The sequence below is a fragment of the Felis catus genome, chromosome B1 (assembly GCF_018350175.1).
Source record: "Felis catus isolate Fca126 chromosome B1, F.catus_Fca126_mat1.0, whole genome shotgun sequence".
Lineage (NCBI taxonomy): Eukaryota > Metazoa > Chordata > Mammalia > Carnivora > Felidae > Felis > Felis catus.
The window spans coordinates 177,005,359-177,027,253 of NC_058371.1; positions in this window are offsets into that span (position 1 = coordinate 177,005,359).

The window sequence follows — 21,895 nt, forward strand, 5'->3', positions numbered from 1 at the left end:
TTATAGGAAATATCTATACCTGAATGATCTTTACCACTCTTTAGACATAAATAAAATGAAAGAGTATCACACTTTAAAAGTTGAGTAATAACTATCTAGCATATTTATAGGTAAAATTTCATAGTAAACTTCTTTAAAATTTAAAATATGCAAAAAACCCAATGACTTTCAATTAATTAATATCCTTTTCTAATGTGCAGAATAAATATAAGAGAATAACTCAAAATAATATCACACGGGCACAAAGACATAGTTCCCATCAAAAATTAATCCTAAATAATGAGGATTTTTAGACAAAATTATAATTGAAAATAGTTGCTTATCTAACATGCAAATGTTGTTTAATCAGGGACATCCAAATCACTTTCCGGCCAAATATTTCACAATTAGTTTTTGACATATTCTGTGAACTATACTGAAGCCATGCCCTCAGAAATATAATAGCACAAGTGAAGCCAGAAGTGCAGATAGCCACTTATTCATTTCCTCAGGTTAGGTACAATGGTGACTGCATTTTCAAAATTATCAGGGCCATACAGACATTGGAGCTTAAGGATAAGATCCAATTTTATAACAATTTGTTAAACCATAAGACATTCTAATGACACAAATGTCCACCATAGTAATTAACATCTTGAGTGATGATGCGGTGAATGCAAAGAAACACTGCATACCTTAAATAAAAGTTATATGACATGAGATTAATTTGATGAAAAGAAAGCACGCTGTGAGTGAAAATTTAGCTTTTTAAAAAATATTTGCTTTTACTGTGTGTACTCATATTTGTAAATACCATTTTACTATAAATGTGATCATGACATAAAGACTGGAAATGTTGACTTTTTATATTTAATGTTTATGTGCATAAATGTAGCCTTTTAATGGTGATGCGCTGCTCCAAATCTTGGAAGCTAGGATTATGCTTAGGAGAACAGAAGCTCTGAATGCCTGACTGTCAAGAAACCCAGGGAATCATTTTCTTAGTTATTTTACTTGTAGTGGATCCTGAATGTCAGATTTTCCTGCCCAAATACCTGAGCATCAGTTAGGTTTTGGGGGGGGGGGAATTAACATTAACTAACACTGAGATTGATATTTAAACCTGTTCAACAAAGATAATTGCCATAGAAACCTGAAATAGTCACTTGAAATTGACAAAAGTGTTCTCTCTATATAGACAAAGCTACATGAGGACCCAAATTCTTGCCAGAAAATCATCTGATGTATATGTGGAATCGATAAAAGGAAGTTTAGGAGGAGTGATGTCAACAAGATGGGGTCATGTGAAGGTCCAGCACTTATACCCTAACAGACACCAATTTTAACAACCACCCACAGAAGAGAACACTTTTACAGGAGTCACAAGAGTCCAGATGAGAGGTTCCAGCACACCGGTAGAAACACAAATCCAAGAATAGACACACTGAAGAAGGTAAAACAAGCGTGTCGTTTTGACCTGCATTATTTATCTCCCCAGGTGGCACATAGCCTAGTCCAAAAGAAATGCCTCAGCACACAATTTCTTCTAGGGAGGAAAGGGAGAGCAAAGTGACCTCCCACCTTCCCGAGACTTGCAGAATGCTTCCCTAGAGGCCCAGTTGTGTCTTGCCCGATTCCAGACACTGTGGGCATTGGCAGAGATGAATAGCCTGGCTACAGCCAGAAGCAGGGAAAAGTAGCAGGTGCTCACAGCAAAGGGGCATGGATCTCAGTCACTGACTGCAAACCGTACTGTCTCCAGGTTTCACCAAGAGTCCCATCCATGAATCCCTAAGGGTGCCTCAACTGCTCACCCCCTCTACTAGCTCATGTGTACCTAGAGTTGTTGGTTCACAAGCTCCTCAGGAGCTTCTCAGGTGTAATTTGAACTTGGGCCTTGTATGTGGAGGTCAAGGAGAGACCAAAGAAAAGGGCAGACCACTCCAGATTAGTAGGTGGCAGTTTTAATCAGCAAGAGAACTGACTTAAAGTGTCTTGTCTTGGGTGGCCACAAGAAGAGTAAATTTCCACACCTGCCCACCAGAATCTTAAAAGTTTATGCGGAGGCCTGACCCGGATTCAGTCACATACACCATTCAGATGGTCTGAACCCCTCATTCTTATCTCTGAGATGGATCCTTTGGGCAACTTCTGGGAAGAAACAAATGGAACATACATTCCAAAGCCAAGGGAAGGTGAGAGGCTTCCAAATGTCTGAGTCTTGCTCAAGGGTCAGCCATGTCTTTTTGATGACCTCTCCCAACACCACTACTCTGCACCTTCTCACTTAGTGTCTCACACTCCCCTGAAGTTGGTCACACAGGCTTCCACAGCCATTGCACCAGAGCTCTCACAGAAAGCACATGGGTAGCAGCATCAAGCTCAGGTCTGCTGGAATGGGAGAAGGCATGGAACCATAGACACTTGAGGGCACTGCCCTAGGAAAAGTAAGTCACATTCTCTCAGTATCCAGCCTGGCTTCGCAGGATTGAAAATAAACACAGTCCAATGACTTGTCTCCCAATAAGGAGCAAGAGTTGTGGAGTAGGCATATCCATAGGAAAGGTTTGAGATTATCCCAGAATCTCTAGCTTCTTACTTTTTTTTTTTCTTTTCCCCTTCGGTGGAAGAGGATGACTAGAGCTGGTTGGAGTTGGGTACTTCCCTTTCCCAACTCAGTTATTTCTGAAAACCCTCCAGCAAGTTAAATTCTGGTTAACTAGTTTTTCCTGAGGGCAGTCCTTGTTAAGAAGGACAGAGTGCTCTGACTTAGTTCAAAATGTCTCCTTTTCTCCTTCCTACCAGAAGCAAGGGAGATTTTCCTCTGATTTTACTGTGAGAAATTGCATGACCTCCTGGAAGTAAATCACACAAAAATCACCTCATACGATCAAATCCCCTTGGAGTTTTCCTCTTCTTTTGGTTTGTTTGTGCTGTATGTGCACAAGTGGGGGAGGGGACAGAGAGAGAGGGAGAGAGAATCTCAAGTAGCCTCCATGCCTAGCACAGCCCAGCACAGAGCTCAAGGTAGGGTTGGATCGCACAACCATGATGTCATAACTTGAGCCAAAATCAAAAGTCAGACACTTAACTGACTGAGCCACCCAGGCACCCTGCCCTTGGAGTTTCTAACTTTCAGATTTGTTCTCACTGAGTCTCTAGCAATCTGTCAATTGCAATCCAGATTTTCTTACCCTGGCACTTAGTCTCCTGGCAGTTTCTACTCATGAGTCTCTGCTCTAGTAAGCCTCAACTTTCTGTATTCACTTGTTTCTTCAATCTTGCAGGCAGTGGTTTTCCCTGGGTCTTCCCTATTCTAAGGATCTAAGAAGAATTGCATACTTTCAGGTCTGTTCAGTGTTGTATGCCTTGTTAGGTCAGAGTGGCAACTTCCAAGCTCCTTACATTCAACACCAGAAACCAGAGATCCCAAAGTTAAGTTTTTATCACTATTGACCAATATAACTCTAGCATAAAATTGACTGTTAAACTGATGACAATTGACCTTTATAACTATAGTGTTAAAAAATATTAAAAATAACTATAGCTAGAATAATTTGTTAATATCAAGTAGTTTTTTCTGATCACAATGACTCAAAAGCAATAACAGGAGGAAAACTCAAAGCATATGGATATTAAAAACATGCTCCGAAAAAACCAATGAGTCAAAAACATCAAAAGAGAAATCATAAAATATCTTGAGACAAATGGAACTGTAAACACAACATATCAAAACTTATGGTATGCAGTAAACTGTTCTATTAAGGAAGTTTATAGAGATAAATGCTTACTTTATAAAAAAGAAAGGTCACAAAAAACACGATTCCTCAAACAACTAGAAAAAGAACAAATTAAGCCCCAAATTAGCAGAAGAAAGGAAATAACAAAGATCAGAGAAGAAATAAAATAAAATTGAAACTAGAAAAAAAAAACAGAACTAAAAATCAATTTTTGATAAGATACACAAAATTAATGAAACCTTAGCTAGACTAAGAAAAGAGAGAGACTAAAATAATAAAATAATGAATGGAAGAAGAGACATTACAACTGATATTTAGAAATACAAAGGTTCATAAAAGACTATTATGCAAATTTATGTCAATAAATTGGAAAACCCAAAATAAATAAATAAATTCCCATAAACATACAACTTACCAAGACTTAATAAAGAAAAAAAAATTGAATAGACTGAGAATGAGTAAAAAAGATTGAATCAATAGTTAAAAATTTCCTAAAAACAACAGCAACAACAACAACAACAACAATAAATCCCAGGACCAGTTGGCTTCACTGGTGAATTTTCCAAACATTTAGAGGTTTTTTTAAATGTTTTATTTTATATTTGAGAGAGACAGAGAGCAGGGGAGGGACAGAGACAGAATCTGAAGCAGGCTTCAGGCTCCGAGCTATCAGCATAAAAACCGACGTGGGGCTGGAACTCATGAGCAGTGAGATCATTACCTGAAATGAAGTCAGATGCTTAACCAACTGAGCCACCCAGGTGACCCCCAAACAGTTATAGAAGAGTTATCACCATCCTTCTCAAACTCTTAAAAAATTGAAGAGAAGGGAATACTTCTAAACTAATTTTACAAGAGGAGCATTACCCAATACCTAAGCCAAATAAGGACACTACAAGAAAAAAAAATTGCAGGCTAATATCTCCGGAAAACATAGATACAAAAATCATCAATAAAATACTAACAAATCAAATTCTATAGCACAATAAAAGGTCATACACCATGACCAAGTAGGATTTTTCCCGAAGATGCAAGGATGGTTCAACATATACCAATCAATCAATGTGATAAATTACATTAACAAAATGTAAGACAAAAATCATGATCATCTCAATAGATATAGAAATTGCATTTGAGGAATTTCAACATATTTTCATGTTAAAAAAAAACTCTCAATAAATTGGATATGGAAAGACTTTACCTCAACACAGTAAAGGCCATATATGTCAAGGTCACAGATAACATACTAATGGTGAAACTAAAAAAAGCTAAAAGCTTTTCCCCTAAGATCAGGAACAAGACAAGGTTATACACTCTCACAATTTCATTTTAACACTGGAAGTGTTCATCAGAGCAATTAGGCAAGAAAAAGAAATAAAAGGCAACCAAATTTGAAAAGAAGTAAAATTGTCTCTGCAGATGATATTTTATATATATACAAAATACCAAGTACGCACTGTACCAAAAACTGTTAGAACTAAAAAATGAATTCAGTAAATACAAAATTAATACAAAATTAATATTCAGAAATTGATGGCGTTTCTACACACTAACAAACTACCCAAAGAAAAAATTAAGAAAATGATTCCATTCATCACAATAGCATCAAAAATTAAAAAAAAAAAAAAACACTAAGAAATAAATTTAACCAAAGAAGTGAAAGATCCATACATGGAAAAGTATAAAGCACTGATGATGAAAATTAAAGAAGAAACAGATAACTGGAAAGTTATCCTGTGTTCATGGATTAATGTTGTTAAAGTGTTCATATGTTGAGAACACCAAAGTGATTTACAGATTCAAATGACCTCTATTGAAATTCTTTTTTTTTAATGTTTATTTATTTTTGAGAGAGAGAGAAAACAGAGTCCGAGCAGGAGAGAGGCAGAGAGAAAGGAAGACACAAAATCTGAAGCAGGCTCTAGGCTCTGCACTGTCAGCACAGAGCCCAACGCAGGACTTGAACCCACGAACTGTGAGGTCATGACCTGAGCCAAAGTCATACACTTAACCCACTGAGCCACCCAGGCACCCCTCTACTGAAATTATAATGGTATTTTTTACAGAAATAGAAAAAACACCCCAACATTCATATGGAACTACAAAAGACCCCAAATAGTCATCTTGAGTGAGATGCACAAAACCGGATGAATCACATTGATTTCAAATTATATTATGGAGCTAAGGTAAATCACACAGTAGCATGGTACTAGCATATAAACAAATGCACAGACCAATATAACAGAATTGAGAGCTCAGAATTAAACTCATTCACAGTTAACTAATCTTCCAAGGGTATCAAGATACAGAATGGAAAAAGAACAGTGTCTTAAAAAAATATTGTAGTAAAAACTGGACACCATGCACCAGAGAATGAAATTGGACCCTTTTCTCAGACCATACATAAACATCAAGTCAAAGTGGATTAACGATTTTAGACATGAGACATCTAACTGTAAAACTCCTGGAAGAAAACATAGGGGGAAAGTCTCTTCAACACTGATCTGGCAATAATTTTTGGATATGACACCAAAATCATAGGCAACAAAAGCAAACATAAGCAAATGAGATTGCATCAGAGTAACAATTTTCTGCACAGCTAAAGAAACAATCAGCAAAATGAAAACGCCATCTACAGAATGGGAGAAAACATTTGAAATCCATATATTGATAAGAAATTAATACTCAAAATATATAAACAACTCCAATAACTCACTGATAAGAAACAAATAAACAAAAACAAATAACTTGGGGTGCCTGCGTGGTTCAGTCTGTTAAGCATCCAAGTCTCGATTTTGGCTCAAGTCATGATCTCATGGTCCGTAAGAGCCAGCCCTGCGTTGGGCTGTGCTCTGACAGCACAGAGCCTGCTGGGGATTTTCTCCCTCACTCTCTGTCCCTTCCCCACTTGTGCGTGCATGCTCACACTCTCTCTCTTTCTTTCTGTCTCATATTTATTTATTTATGTATTTATTTGTTTACTTATTTAACTTAAAAAAAATTTAAAAAATAGATAAAGACCTGCATAGACATTTATCCAAAGCAGGCATGCAAATGGTCAACAGGTATATGAAAAGGTGCTGAACACAATTAGGAAAAAGCAAATCATCGTAAATGCAATCATCAGGAAAATCTAAAAGGAAGCTACAAAGAAATGTTATCTCACCTCAGGATCTGGAAGAGGTACCTGCTCTCCAATGTTCATTATTTGCAATGTCTAAGATACAGAAATAATTGAAATAGATAAATGAGCAAAGAAAATGTGATATATACATACAATGGAATATTACTTGGCTTTAAAAATGAAGAAAACCCTGTCATTTACAGCCACGTGGATGGACCTTAAGAACATTATGCTAAGTGAAATAAGCCAGATGCAGAACATAAATATTATATGCTCTTTCTACACAGAATCTTAATTAGTCTAACTCAGAAGCAGAGAACATAATGGTGGTTGCCAACAGATGTAGGAGTAAGGAAATGGGAGGTGATGGTCAAAAATTAGTTTGAATTTTGCAAGATAAATTCTTGAGACCTTACAAATATACCATAGTGCCAATAGCTAACAATGTTTTATTACATACAATTTGTTAAGCGGGCAAATATTATATCAGGTGTTTGTATTACACACAAACACAATAATAAAAAATAATAAAAATAATAACAGTAGGAAACGTTGGAAGATGATGGATATGTGTATGCCCTCGATGGTGGTGATTGTGTTGTGGGTGCATTCTTATCCCCAAACTCACCAAGTTGTATACATTAAATATATGTAGCTTTTTACATGCCAATCATATCTCATTAAAGTACTTTAAAAAATAAAAGCAAGGTGAATTGTATGAATTTTTATTGTTAGCATCAAGTTATTCACATTTAGGATAAACAACAAAAGAAAATTGACTAATTACTGACCTCCTACACTAGAAATCCAGCAATTACGGCAGTTATTCAATTTTGCAATATTCACTTCCCCCACCCACCAACCCCTGTCTGACTGATGATATAATTTCATTCTTCTCGGCCTGGAATTCACTTTTCCCAAAATGACTTTTTTGATGATATGATTATATATATGACTTAAAATTCAATGGGTGATACTATTTCTCTATTATCAAGATCATCACTCCATGTTCCTCAAAGTCAATACTATGTAACAGCTCCAGATACCATTCAAGGAATTTCAGAACCCACTGGTATAAAACTGGATGCATTTTAACTCATTAGGTTATCAATAGAGAAAATAAATCTCAGTATCCTTTACTCTCATTAGTTAATGTAATGATTAATCTTATTTCATGACTTTCATATAAATATCATATTCTAAATTTTTAGTTAAACCTAAGTGTAATGGTTGTGTTTAATTATTAATGTGCAGTCTACCACCTTAGTTCAGTGATTTCCCATTTTCTTCTAGTCATTATATTGTATATTAGTTTCATTTCCTAAAAACTTAAGGTACTTTGTGTTTCAGTATACTAGCAGATGTGTTTGTCTAATTATTACTTATCTTTTTCTCTGCCTCATAATTTTGTTCACATTTGCTGTGGAGATTTTTAGAAATCATCTAGATTGTTTAGTACAGGAAGAAAATCAACCCTGGACTGACTAATTACTTGCAATCTTCCTGTTTTTCCCTGGATACATTTTCATTCTTACATACATACATCGGGCATTTTTGTTAACCCTTTCTATATACAACTCTGCTATACTATGTACTGTATACAGTTCTGCTATACTTCCCACCAGATCTTGCTGTATATTAGGTCAAACTATTTGTGTATTTAGAGTAGATAAAGTAAGCCATGGTGTTCCGGAAGAAAGTACATTTGATTCAGCATTTTTAAAATAAACTGTAGTTTGAAAGTTTTACGTGCAATCATAACAGAAAGAGAATTGGAAGAAAGAGTAGACATATATATGAAAAACATATATGTATTTATCTCAATCACTTTTACATCTCTGGGTTGGTTTCGTGCACTATAAAATAGTCTTGGCATTTAGTAACATTCACTTCTGTTTACTCACTTCTAAAAATAGAAAAAGAAAGACAAGGACAACAAAAATAGAACACAAACTTAGAAAAGACAAGTTCTTGCAAAAATGCAGAGGCATAAAGTAGGAGCATTAATTGGGCATGGAAATATAAAATCTTAACAGAGCAATTAATCACTAGTTTGGGTCAAAACCAAATGTTCATTTGCTCTTGCTTTTCAACTCTTCATGACTCTATCTCTCAGAGCATTTTTTCAAGGCATGACAGCAGAGGGAACGAGAGCATTGCTTGATACGTGAACTGGAGATTCGGTGGAGTGAACAATTTTGACATTGAGATTGAATAAAAGGAGTTTAAACTAATTAGACCACAAAGATTGAATAGTTAGCTTCACAAAATTGTGTTTTTTACCCTTTTCTTCAACTTTCTTCCTATTCTAACTTCAAAGCTGATAGAAGAATATGTGATAGAAATAAGAATTGAGCCATTTATATTTCTAGGTAGGAAAACTGATGTCTCCAATCTTATTTATAAATGTTATTGTTATTATTATTTTTACTTACAATTTGTGTCTTCCTGTTATTACCTAAGAGATATTATATGAATAGTGTCAGGGAAACCTATATTCATCTTATATCTGTACAATAGTTGACATTTTCCAGTTCCTCCATAATATTCCAGTAAAGCATATACATGCCATTAACCTCTTTCTCCTCTGTGTTTCAGTGCTCAGACTTTTCTCATTAATCATCTGTACACCTAGAGATTCTGTTCTTTTCTAAAACTCACACCAGACTAAAGCTATAGAGATTTGACAGGCATTAGATACTTTTTTACTTCCAAAAGAAGAATCAAAATGTCTCATAACTATCAAAATGAAGCTTATGGAGAATATGCTTTAGACAGACTTTGACTAAGGGAAAAAAAAATCATCAGGTCCAAGAACTCCAGTGACAAATTTCAAGTAAAAAAGAAAGTCCTTTTATTCGACTGAGTTACTTTTTCTAATTTAAATAGATAATGCATGATATCAGGCATTTTGGTATTTTATGGATAATTGGTAGGATTAATAATAGATTTTACAGAAAATTAGCTCATTTATCTCTGTGTGACATAAGATGCTAAAATTAACTCTAGAAAATAATTTGACTTAAATATTTCAAGTGCATCTTTGGGGGGGATGTTATTTTTAAGGAACTTGTTTTCATGAGTGTTAAGCCTATGATGAAAGGATCTAGAAAATCAGCAAATACACTGTTAAAAAGTGTGAAATGGCTCATTGGTTTATAGATTGAAACATTTACAAGGTGACTATGTCCCTCATTAGGAAAACATGATTAGTTACTCACTGACTAGAATACTTTGGCTTTTAAATTTTTTTGAAAACCAGAGAGTGTATTAACTTATTGATGGAAAATGGTACTGTTTTCCCAAAATGAATTTTAGTGATATATGGATAATTTTATTTGACCTTCTTAGTGACTTTTTGCTATTTGATTCACTTTGGTAAGTTCTTTCATTCTGGCCACATTCACCCTACCCTTCAGCTTTTTTCATTCATTTATTGATCAGCCAGCCAGCCAGACATATATATGTGGAGTTGAACTAGTTGATGTACATTCAAAAACAAATTAAACTAGTCTTGCTGTCAAGCATTATCAAGGAAGCAGATGTACAAAAATAATTGACAAATGTTATCATTGTTGTACTAGAAGTTACTACTAAATATTAAAGTGGCACAAATTGAACTTGAAGGATAGACTCCAGTGAGAGTAGACTAAGACTTTCAAAAGTGCAGACATGAAGTGAATTTTGGAAGTCAAGAAGGTTGACTTAAAGAGGCCGGAAGGGGTTGGCAATGACCTACTGAGTCTCATGAAAGTGTAACCACATAGAGTAATTGCATAAATTGGCATAATTTATGAACTTGATATGACTTCAACATTGAACAGAAGTGGCTTAAAAATAAGGCTAGATATATTAGACTAGTATCAGGTTATATGTCCAGATAAAGAGGTTGAACATTATTTTTTGAGGAATAGGGAGCCATTTTGAAGAAAAGGAGCCATTTTGAAATTATCCAAGTATCAATGGTAATGACTGAGTTGGTGCAGGCAAAACTAGGAGCATAGAGACATATTTAAAGTTGTTCAGTAGTGTAGATGTGGAAGGATGAGAGCTGATCTAACGCAGGAATTGTGTGAGTGATGAGAAAGAATAAACATGAGAGATTATAATAATCCAAATATGAGAGATTATAATCGTGGTGTCAATGGACATTAGTGAATAAGTAGAAGTGGCAGGTAAAGGAAGGGAGTAGTTTTGATTTAAAGAAATTCTAAGGAAGAAGTACTGTGCATATGTTTACCTTAAGGTGCCTGTGGTTTCTTCAGGTGATGATGCATAGTTCTTAGTCAAATATACAGTCCCAGAAGGTTCTAGGTTTTAGGTACACAATTAGCAATTTTCAATTTTCAGTGCATAAGTAGTAGTGGTGCTCATTTCTACAAGAGGGGTCCATGGTATGGGCTGTATACAAAAAGTAGAATTAGGAAAGTGTTTACAGCAGTGCCCTGCAAGACTCAAGTTAATCAATAATTCCCTGAAGAAGTACCTGTTTTACATTTAATCAGAAGTGAATTTTTGGAGAAATAGAATTTTAATGAACGCTATCCTTAGCTAGCAAAAACTAAATGAGGCAGTGATTGTCTAGAATTTAAACAACAACAACAAAAATTTCTTCCTCTGGGCACTTATTTTTCCACCTGTCAGGAAAGCTTTTGCAATGGAGGTTTTATTGTCCCCAGGGGACCAAAATTTGGCTATGTAGAGAGTGGGGGGTGGGGGGGAATGACCCTTTTTATTTATAAGCACAGGTATACGTATACTAAATAGATGAATACATAGTAGATCTGTGGTGTTAACCTTCAGTGGGGCACAGTGATTTGGAAAAAAAAAATACGTTTAAGGAATCTCCTGGGAGAGGGACAATAAAAAACTGAGAAACACTGGTTTGGCTATGGGTGGCATCTTCTGTAACATTATAAAGATATTTCTGTGTGTCATATATGATTTGTGAACCCTTGAACATCAGCTCTCATACCAAAGTGATTTAATGGCCACAAAATCACAAGAAATAGCAATTTTCCTCTCTTACATTCTTACTCCAAATTCACAGTCTGACATTTTGACATATTTTGTCTGTTCAGCTGTTGTGGAGATGAACATTTCTCTGCTTTGTTCACGTTCCTGAGGGACCATAAGCCTTTAATTTTAGGAAGCCAGGAACTTAGTGCCAAAATCATTAATGTTACTTATTGAACTATCATTAATGGCACCATTGTCAAAAATCACCCCAATTGTGAGAACTTCTTTTCTCTTATGATGTTTTCATTTAGTTTGCCATGTTTGATCTTAACATGATCATTTAAATGAGTTGTATTTTAGAAGTTATTTTGGGGATGTCTGGGTGGCTTAGTTGTTTGGGGGGCACTTGGGTGGCTCAGTTGAGTGTCTCACTTGGGCTCAGGTCATGATCTCATGGTTCGTGGGTTCAAGCCCCGCATCGGGCTCTGTGCTGACAGCTCAGAGCCTGGAGACTGCTTCAGATTCTGTGTCTCCCTCTCTCTCTGCCCCTCCCTGCTTGTCCTTTGTCTCTCTCAAACTCTCTCTCTTTCTCTCTCAAAAACAAATAAACATTAAAAAAAAAAAACACATTTTTTTAAAGTTCTTTTGGAGGGGGTTGGGAGTACAGGATTTATGCATTTTTGACCTGACTATAGATTTTATAGAGAGAATATTTTTAATTGTATATTAACTTTGGGACTTCTAATTTATTTATGTATTTTACCTATGGTATTCTGCATAAAGAAACAGAATAAACTAGTAATGATGCAACTTCCTTCTTCCCTTAGGTACCATCACATAAATAATGGGTTGTAAAGAAGCTAAAGAAAAAGAATGTTTCTCTGGATGCATCGTGGGAAATAAGCAGTTGACTTTTTGCCTAATGTATGCACGAGGCAGGCATGTGAGATTTGTAATCTAATTCCCCTCAAGTAGAAATGCAGTTTGGAGAGATAAGCTAAGAGCAGCCTAAATCCTAGCTGTGGTGTGTGGAAATGGGTTTGCACACTTAATTCCTAAATTCTAGCAAAGATTCTAAAACTAAGGCATCTGAATATAACATTTTGATGTTAAGTTGTACTTCTGCTGAATTATTTTATAAACAAATGAATTTAAGAACTCTTTAAAAAGAAGTTATGAGCTAACATTATGGTCAAAAATACCAATTTACTGTGACTCAGTGGGAAAAATCTTTTACAAGAAGGTCCTTTTTATCTCTCAGTCTTTTCTTATGCTCTCACGGGAGGCTTAGGTCTGTGGAAGACAACATAAGATTTTCATTTCTCGCATTTTATTTTCTTACAGGAGTAAAGTTTTAACTTAGCATTCTGAATTGCTCCTGGGGATGGTGGGGTGTCTGTTAAGCTACAAAAATGATGCAACAATTATTAGCATGTGATCGTTTATTTATCCTCCCTGCCACCCCCACCCCCACCCTCCTGTCACTACTTCAGGAGAGATTTTTCAAAGGAGTTCTTGACCTATAAACATTAACAGTATTTTATCTTCTGTTTTCCCAACTTTACTCTTTCTTTCCTGGTTGGAGGGAACTAGTAACATATTTTCACTTGGCAGGAAAAAGAGAAAAGTCCCCTTCATCATATATTTCCATGGTTCCCCTTAGGCAGGCTTAGGCTTAGCACAGTGGCAGCCAATTTTGCCTGCTCAGCACATATGCTGGCTGACTTGGCTTGTTTGGACTCTCTCTTTTCAAATCCACTTTTCTCCTCATTGTGCCTGGCTACTGCTAAAGTCTCTTGTTTGCCTGAGGAATCCATGATGCCTCACATAACCTAGCAACTTGTACATGATCTTAGCAAGGCCTTATATTAATCCAGTAGTTTCACGATGCATGCATCACAATGAATTCACTAGACTATTGGTGATAGGAATAAAATACACCTATGGTGCCAATATTTTTGCTTAAGTGTAAATTAATGGAAATACTTTATGATGCTCTCTAATATTGAGGAATATAAAAATAATGGGACGCAAGGCATGATGTCAGGACATTATCTCTGTGCATCTTTCAATTTACGGGACCGAATCCCGTAAATATGTTATTTTATTTTATTTTTTTATTGGTAGCAGTTATCTTTGGGGAGGAAGAAAGAAAGCATATACTTTGCTAAAGGACACAATGCACATGCCTTGAAGAGCACATTACCTGCGTCTTTTATAACCCAGAGAACTTGAATATTTGTATGATGTCACTTTATAATAAAAAAGTAAATATTCTGTGTGCAGAAAGTTCACCTTGAGAATGAATAGTAGCTAGAGCTGAGTGAATTAACTGAAGGAAAGGACAAAAATACATGAATAGACAACAGCACGTTTTCCCTTGGGGAGAAGAGCAGTAGAATAGTCACAGAAAAGCAATTACTATGAAACTTAGTGAGGGATGCGGAAAAAGTGAAAGGAAAGTTAATGAGTTAAACAGAAAAGGGAAAGATGGCAACAAGACAAACCAGTTGTTAAATGTACAAAGTATCAACAAATACATATCTACATGCAGCCTCTGTAGATCATATGCTTCTAGAGAGCACTGGGTTATATGCACATGTTATCACCTCTACTTGGTTGTAACCTACATGAGAAAAGAATCTGTAGTAGGTCCATTTTTAAATTCCTGGTATCTCCCATTTGAATGCCTTGCATGGTGTCAGGGGCTCAGAAACAGATCTATGGGAGAAGAGAAACCCCATTGAGTAACCAGGACCTGTCTGGGCATCTGAGTCCCACAAGTATAAAGGGTATGGGAATGTTTTGTCCACCAATCCTCCGTCATCATTTAGGAGTTCTCTGAACTGAAAAATCCTGCTGAGGAAAGGCTGCTGTACTTCTTCCCTGATATTCTATGTTCAGACATCGGAGTCCCAAAGCCCAATGACCATTCAAGTAGGAATACACATCAAAAGTCTAAGCAAAATGTTTGGTCTCTACACCATCCTGCAGCAGAGCCTCCCAGAGAAAAGTGATATCCTTTCCTAATCTAAATTTGAAGGACATACCACATTCCTTCATTAAATCTAAACGCTTAACTAGATTGGCTTAATTTTTTAAGAGCATTACATTTATATTGTGGCCTAAGCTATTACTGCAGGTGATCACCAGGGCCTTAAACTTGATTAAATTTTAGGCAGCCTTTTTCTTGATTTGAGGCTCCTGACTTCTCTTTTCTTGGAAGACTTACCTTAGGAAATTTATTTTCTGACTTCTTTCTCTGCCCCTTTGAAATGTTAATCTCTCTCTCTCTCTCTCTCTCTCTCTCTCTCATTTTTTTCCTCTACCTAGTTTACTACTCGGAAATGTCTTCCTAAAGGATCTGGACACCATCTCTTTGAAATGTAAGTATTAAAGGAGTACTCTTCCCTCCCAGTCGCTATGAAAAAGCGGAGGCCTAAATTAATGGGTGTTAATTAACAAACACAATGATCTAATCTCAGAGAAAAATATTTGCACACTCAAGAACAATTCAATCTGCTCCACATGTGCCACCATCAACCAGTCCCCTAATGTCCTCCAGGACCTTCCACTAGCCCACCCGTGCTTAAAAAGCTGGGGGGAGAAAAAGCAAACGACAACTACAAGCATTGCCTCTTGCTTCAGTGGAGGTGAGTTCAGACTGAGTTATGATTCTCTCATCTCTAACCTTGAGTAAAGTCTTCCTTGCCTTTTTCATTTTATCAGATACAATCTTTGCTTTGGCAAAGGTCTTCAGTTGTCATATGAAATCGGATCCCATTTACCCTGTAATTGTTACAAAATTGATGATCTGTTTTATTATTTGAGGGTCCCAGATAATATCTTTCATAAAACAGTGGGGCAGTAAAGTTTATTATTTACTTTTTGTTTCTTCATTGACAAAATTGAATATTGTTATTGAGGACATATTGCAATGGTTTTATCTTAAAAACCATCAGCGAGAGTATAAATTGTTTCTATTTTGTGGAGAGCAATTTAGTAGAATGTATCAAGAATTTCAACACATTCACTTTTTACCAAGTAATTCCAGAAGAATTTACACTAAGAGAATAACCAGAGATTTGCTCAATTATTGATGAAAATATTCCTAAATGTTAAACAATGAAATAACAATCAAGTAAATGAGGGTATGTATGTCCAGAAGAAAAAAATATCATAAAGATACCAAATAACTTTGGTGAATGATACTTCATAGCATTCTTTATTATCCTTCTGTATTTTCGGTGCCAGCAGGAGGAAGAAGATATTTATTATGGGGATATGCTATGTTGAAAGAAATTATGCAAGTGGAATACAATTTTGAAAGCTCAAGAAAAGTGAAGCCTGGATATGAATTATCAGTGAACTAAAGACAAATAATAAACAGCTTTGTGCATGAGGTAGCTGTTTGAATATGCCATTTTTAATTGGAATCTAGCAATTAACATTGAGGGCTTTAGGAAATTTGTGTCTCTCTCAAATAACATGGAAATTTTGTGATCTACACATATTTTTCTGGTCAAAGATTTCTTAGATTTAATCTGGTTCCCAAAATTTTGACAATCTCCAAAATCTTAAAAACAAATACATTTGAATTAATAGAAGAGTGTCTCTTGTATTGGACCATGGTGGTTTTTTGTTTGTTTTAGTTATTCCAATAATTATATAGGGACTCTATTTTGGCCATTGTTGTGTGCATAAACAGGTTTCTGGTAAATGCTTGCCCATAGTCTAAATAGCATCAGATAAAAATATAAATGGAAACAAGAAAAAAGATTTTATTAAACAGGTGTTCACCATTCCATCAACCAATGTTGCTTTCCTCACTTAATTTTACATAACACCTACAATGTTGCTAAGAGTGACAGAGACTAATAGAATCAAACCTTAGCTCTCACTCATGCAGGTGCAAGCCAGTTTCAAATTATGTAGTCATTTGCTTTGTTCTAGAGGAACCTGTTTTTTCAGCAACAGCATTATCCTTTCTGTGGCAGTTGAGATTTCCAGAAGCAAACTGCTTCTTCTATTATGTTTCCTTGAATGAAATTTCTGTGGAATATATTAAGAGTTTCTGTTTCTTGAGCCACTTTAAAACATTAGCTTATTTTTTTTCATATATTGTATAAGTACAATAAGCAGAACTCATTATAATTCTTGTTTCATTGTGGTGTAGAAATGTAAAATATAATATTGTAAGAAATATCAATGGTTATCTTTTCAGCATTTTAAAGACATTAAGAACAATATCTATCCATTAAATGGTTCATTTACCTTAAACACATACACCAAAGGCTGAGCATGTCTAAAAGCATGAGGTAAAGTTGGTAAATCTGAGATGCACTTCAGTTAGATGAACCAGAATGTGCAAACGTAAACGTAGTTAAAAAAAAAAAAAAAAGTCAGGGCACATAGGTGGCTCTGTCGGTTGCGCATCCCACTTCTGCTCAGGTCATGATCTTGTGGTTCCTGAGTTCGAGCCCCTCGTGGGGCTCTGTGCTGACAGCTCAGAGCCTGGAGCCTGCTTCAGATTCTGTGTCCCCCTCTCTCTCCGCCCCACCCCTGCTTGTGCTCTGTCTCTCTCTGTCTTTCAAAAATCAGTAAACATAAAAAAACAAAGAAAAGTCAACGTAACATGCTTGATGAAGTTCAACAAGAGTAGACTGTACCTTCATACCCGATTCTTTGGAAAACAAATGGAATACGAGTGAATATAATTCTTAAGTTTTAAAACAAGAAAAAAAAATTTGTTCCTAAGATTGTTTTGAACTTTAGTATCATTATATTAAAAATATGCTTCATAACCTTTTTCAAACATTAGTCATCTCTTTTATTTTGCTTTTCTCTCCTGTTATTGTTTTCCTCTCTGACTCTACTAATATCAAACGGATATATGTGTAAATGCTGCAAGGTTGACTCCAAGCCTATATTAGACATGAGTGTGCTTGTATTTCAATTCTTGTAATTATAAGTGGCCCTTCTCCAGACTATTTTGTTTTCTATGAAACACAACGGAAAGCATCAAATTAGGGGAAAAGAGTGGCTCAGGCTGCCCCAAGCAATTAAGAGAATTAAAGAAAATTACTAGTGGATGCTTTATGTACAGCAGGGGCTCTGTGGATGAAGAAATATAACTGCTAGTCACACCTGTGCTGATTTGCACTGTGGAATTGAAATTATCATGAGTAAATATAATTACTTAGGAAATTTAATAAGCGTTGTTTGGGGTTCTGAAAAAAGCACTTAGTTCTACAAATTACGTAGCAATAAATATAGCAGCACACATTCAGTGGTACCTTCCAACATTAAAATATGTAGAATGTTCTGGAATGTAGAAGGATGGTTATAGAGAAGGAATGATGATAAATTCCTTGATATGATGATGATAAATATTGGGCACCAAGATGCTCACAGGTACCCATGCTCCCATGTTTTTTCTTTGATTATCTAATTTTGTCGAAATTATTTTTTCCTAAATCTCCAATAACTCAGATACCTATGCTGTCTTTCCGAATTAAAAAAAGTTTTTTTTTATTATTCTTTGTAATAAATTAGTAAATATTTGTTAACACTTGAAATGAAGTGCCCTAAATAAGTATTAATTAACAAATAAAGCAGTATTCCTCTTGAGCTGTAATGATTGGCAATAATAGCTTTATAGAATTTGATAGTTATGAAATTAACAGATAAGTAATAAAAGGAAGAAATTAAGCCACACTTCACATCATAACTTTAATTTGTGTGCTCTTAAGAATCATAAAAATGATTGGCCTTTTATTAAATGCATATTAAGATAAACATTCATACACTCTATTTTATCTTTGGAGAACTGTGTTGACCCACTAAGTCATAATTGATCATTAAAATGTAATACAATTTATTTTTATTAAAAGGGAATAAAGTATTTATGTATTTCATAAGATTGCCATATGGTACACTCCTACTCAGAGTATAAGTCTTCTGTTAAAATACTGATAACCATTAGCTTTCTACTTTAGCCAGTTAAATGGTAGAAAAAAAAATTCAACAGTTTAAGAATGTTTAAGCATTTTAGCAAAATGGTTTTTAGTTTTTCATTTTACCACTGATTAGTTTCCTAGGGTTGTTGTAACAAAGCAGCACAAATTAGGTGGCCTAAAACAGTAGAAACATACTCTGTCACATTTCTGGAGGCGGGAAGTCCAAAATCAGGTTTCTTCCAGACCAAAGACTCTAGGGGAGAAATCTTCCTTGCCACTTCTAGTTTTTAGTATTTACTGTCAATCTTCAACACTACTTGGGTTGTAGATTCATCGCTTTGATCTCTGCCTCTTTTGCCATATGGCCTTCTTTCCTGTGTCTCTGTGTCTTCACATCAGCTTCTCTATGTGTATGTGCCCGTGCTCAAATTTCCCTCTTCTTATTTATTTATTTATTTATTTATTTATTTATTTATTTTTAAATAATTTTTTTATGTTATTTTTGAGAGAGAGAGAGAGACAGAGCACAAGTGGGGGAGGGGCAGACAGAAAGGGAGACACAGAATCGGAAACAGGCTCCAGGCTCCAAGCTGTCAGCACAGAGCCACATGTGGGGCTAGAACCCACAAACGGTGAGATCATGACCTGAGTGGAAGTCAGACACTTAACCAACTGAGCCACCCAGGCGCCCCTCAAATCTTCCTCTTCTTATGAGAATATTGATCATAGATTTTGTAGCTCTCCTAATGCACTATGACTACATCTTAATTTGATTATCTTATTGACAAATAAGGTCCCTGTCCTAGTCCATTTGGGCTGCTATAAGAAAAATACAAGACGGTGAAGGCTTTAAACAACATACATTTGTTTCTCACAGTTCTGGAGGCTGGAAAGTCCAAGTTCACAACACTGGCTGGTTCAGTGTCTTATAAGAGTCTGCTTTCTGGTTCATAGCTGGCTGATCTTTTCACTGTGTTCTTACAGGGAAGAGGAACGAGAAAGGTCTGTGGCTTCTCTTCTATAAGGGCACTTATCCCATTATGAATCTTCCACCTCATGACGTAATCTCCCAAATGCCTGTCCTCCTAGTACTATCACATGGGGTAGGTTTGGGGGGTGGGGGGCAGTGATCTCAACATACCAGGTTTGGGAAGATACCGACTTTCAACTCCTAACAGTCATATTCACAGATTCTGGGTAAATGTAAATTTTTAGGGGACACCGTTCAGCCCAGTATGTTCTAAGAACTGACTTCCCCAGTTCTGTGGGTAGTCTTCAATAAACAAAACTTCCACTGGAATTTTCACCAACATACAAGGGATGACTTCTTATGCTGTAGTTAAGGGGCTGGTAAACTTTTTCTGTATGAGATTAGATAGTAAATAGTTTACGCTTCTAGGCCAGATGGTTTCTGTCACAACTACTCATATCTGCTTTTTTAACACAAAATTAACTGTAAGCAATAGGTAAATGCATGAGCATAGTTGAATTTGGCCCTAGGCCATGGTTTTGCTGCCCCCTGCTATAGTGGAAAGAAATTATTTTATTGTCTTAATAGGGCAAATTTACTAAATAAATAAATAAATAAATAAATACCAAGAAAAATCTGTTCACTGAAAGCTTTGTCCACAATTTTTTCAAAATGCTGTCCATATTTTTAATGTTATTTCAAGACCTAGAAAATAAAATACATTTTAAAATTCAAACTCATGGAAAGAAATAAAGAATCCTGAATTTTTTTAAAAAAGGTGAATTTTGGTGTGAGTTTTAACGTTCAGATATTGGCCTTTCTAAGTTCAGGTCCTCAATAACTTTGCAGATAGTATGTCCTTAAAACTATGTGCCTAAAACTATTTTTGCTATTTTACTCTTTCAATACATTCAGTCTTAACAAATGGAATTTTTAAAAACTCACTAATTAGAGCTCACAAATGGATAAAATGAATAACATATTACTTAAAGTATTTTGGACGCTGAGTGACATCTCAGTTTTGAGATTTTAGATGAATTCACGAGGATCCTTAATAACATTGGGTGATGAATGTTGCTTAATAAAGGTTTATTTTAAATAAAATTATATAATTCATAAGAGTATTCTTCTAGTTTTAGTAATATTAGTCAAAAACCTATAATAGTCAAATATCAATACATAAGTTGCTACTGAATTTCATAATTTTAGTAAAATCACTCAGTGTCTTAGCTGTGAATACTCGAAGAATCAACATTCAGTGAACAGCTTGAAGCACTGGAAAACATAAAGATCAATATTGTAGAACTGTTGCAAATCTCATCCATTTAAGTCTGCTTAACAAAAGAGGTAAAATTCCAAACAGCATTACAGTTTGCTATTTTGTTTTTAAACATAAGAACTTTCTCTCCGAATGAAAATTTTAAGTTCATCTACTTGCTACAAAGAAGGATGTTCTGAAACTCACAAAGTGTAAAAAAAAAAAAAAAAAAAAAAAAAAAAAAAAAAGTTGAAGAGTCCAGATCCTTTGTCAGCACCTCACAGCCTGAGCAAATTTTGCCTGTGAATTCTACTAGAGTTCTTCCTCTACTACATCTGAGAAGTCACCAAATCCTGTTGCGTCCATTCAACATTTTCTGTTGGATTGTTTTGTCTCTGACCAGCTTCTCCATTTCTAACATGTTGCTTTATTTAGGCTTCCAGGTATTCCCTCCTGAATACTAAATAAGTTATTATCTCTCCTCCTCAGATCAGTTGGTATCCGTTCCACTCTATTGTCTGTATTCTCTTGAGCATACTTTTAAAAATGCAAAGCTTATCACAAAACTTTCCACTTAAAGTACATCAAGATTGTCATTAAGGATTAGAATAAATTTCAAAGTTTCTTTAAACAGCTTATTGAGATACAATTGATACATGAGAAATGGCACATACTTAAAGTATACGATTTGATGACTTTTCACATATGTATGTACCCATGAACTCATCACTGCAATCAAGGTAATAAACATGGTCATCCCTTCCAAAAGTTTCCTCCTTCCCCTTTGTGTTTTTGTTTGTTGGTTTGTTGTTTGGTTAGCTTTTGTGTTTGTGTCTTTCCTTTTGTGGTAAGAACACTTACCATGAGATTCCATCTTAACCAATTCTTTTTTTTTTTTTCAACGTT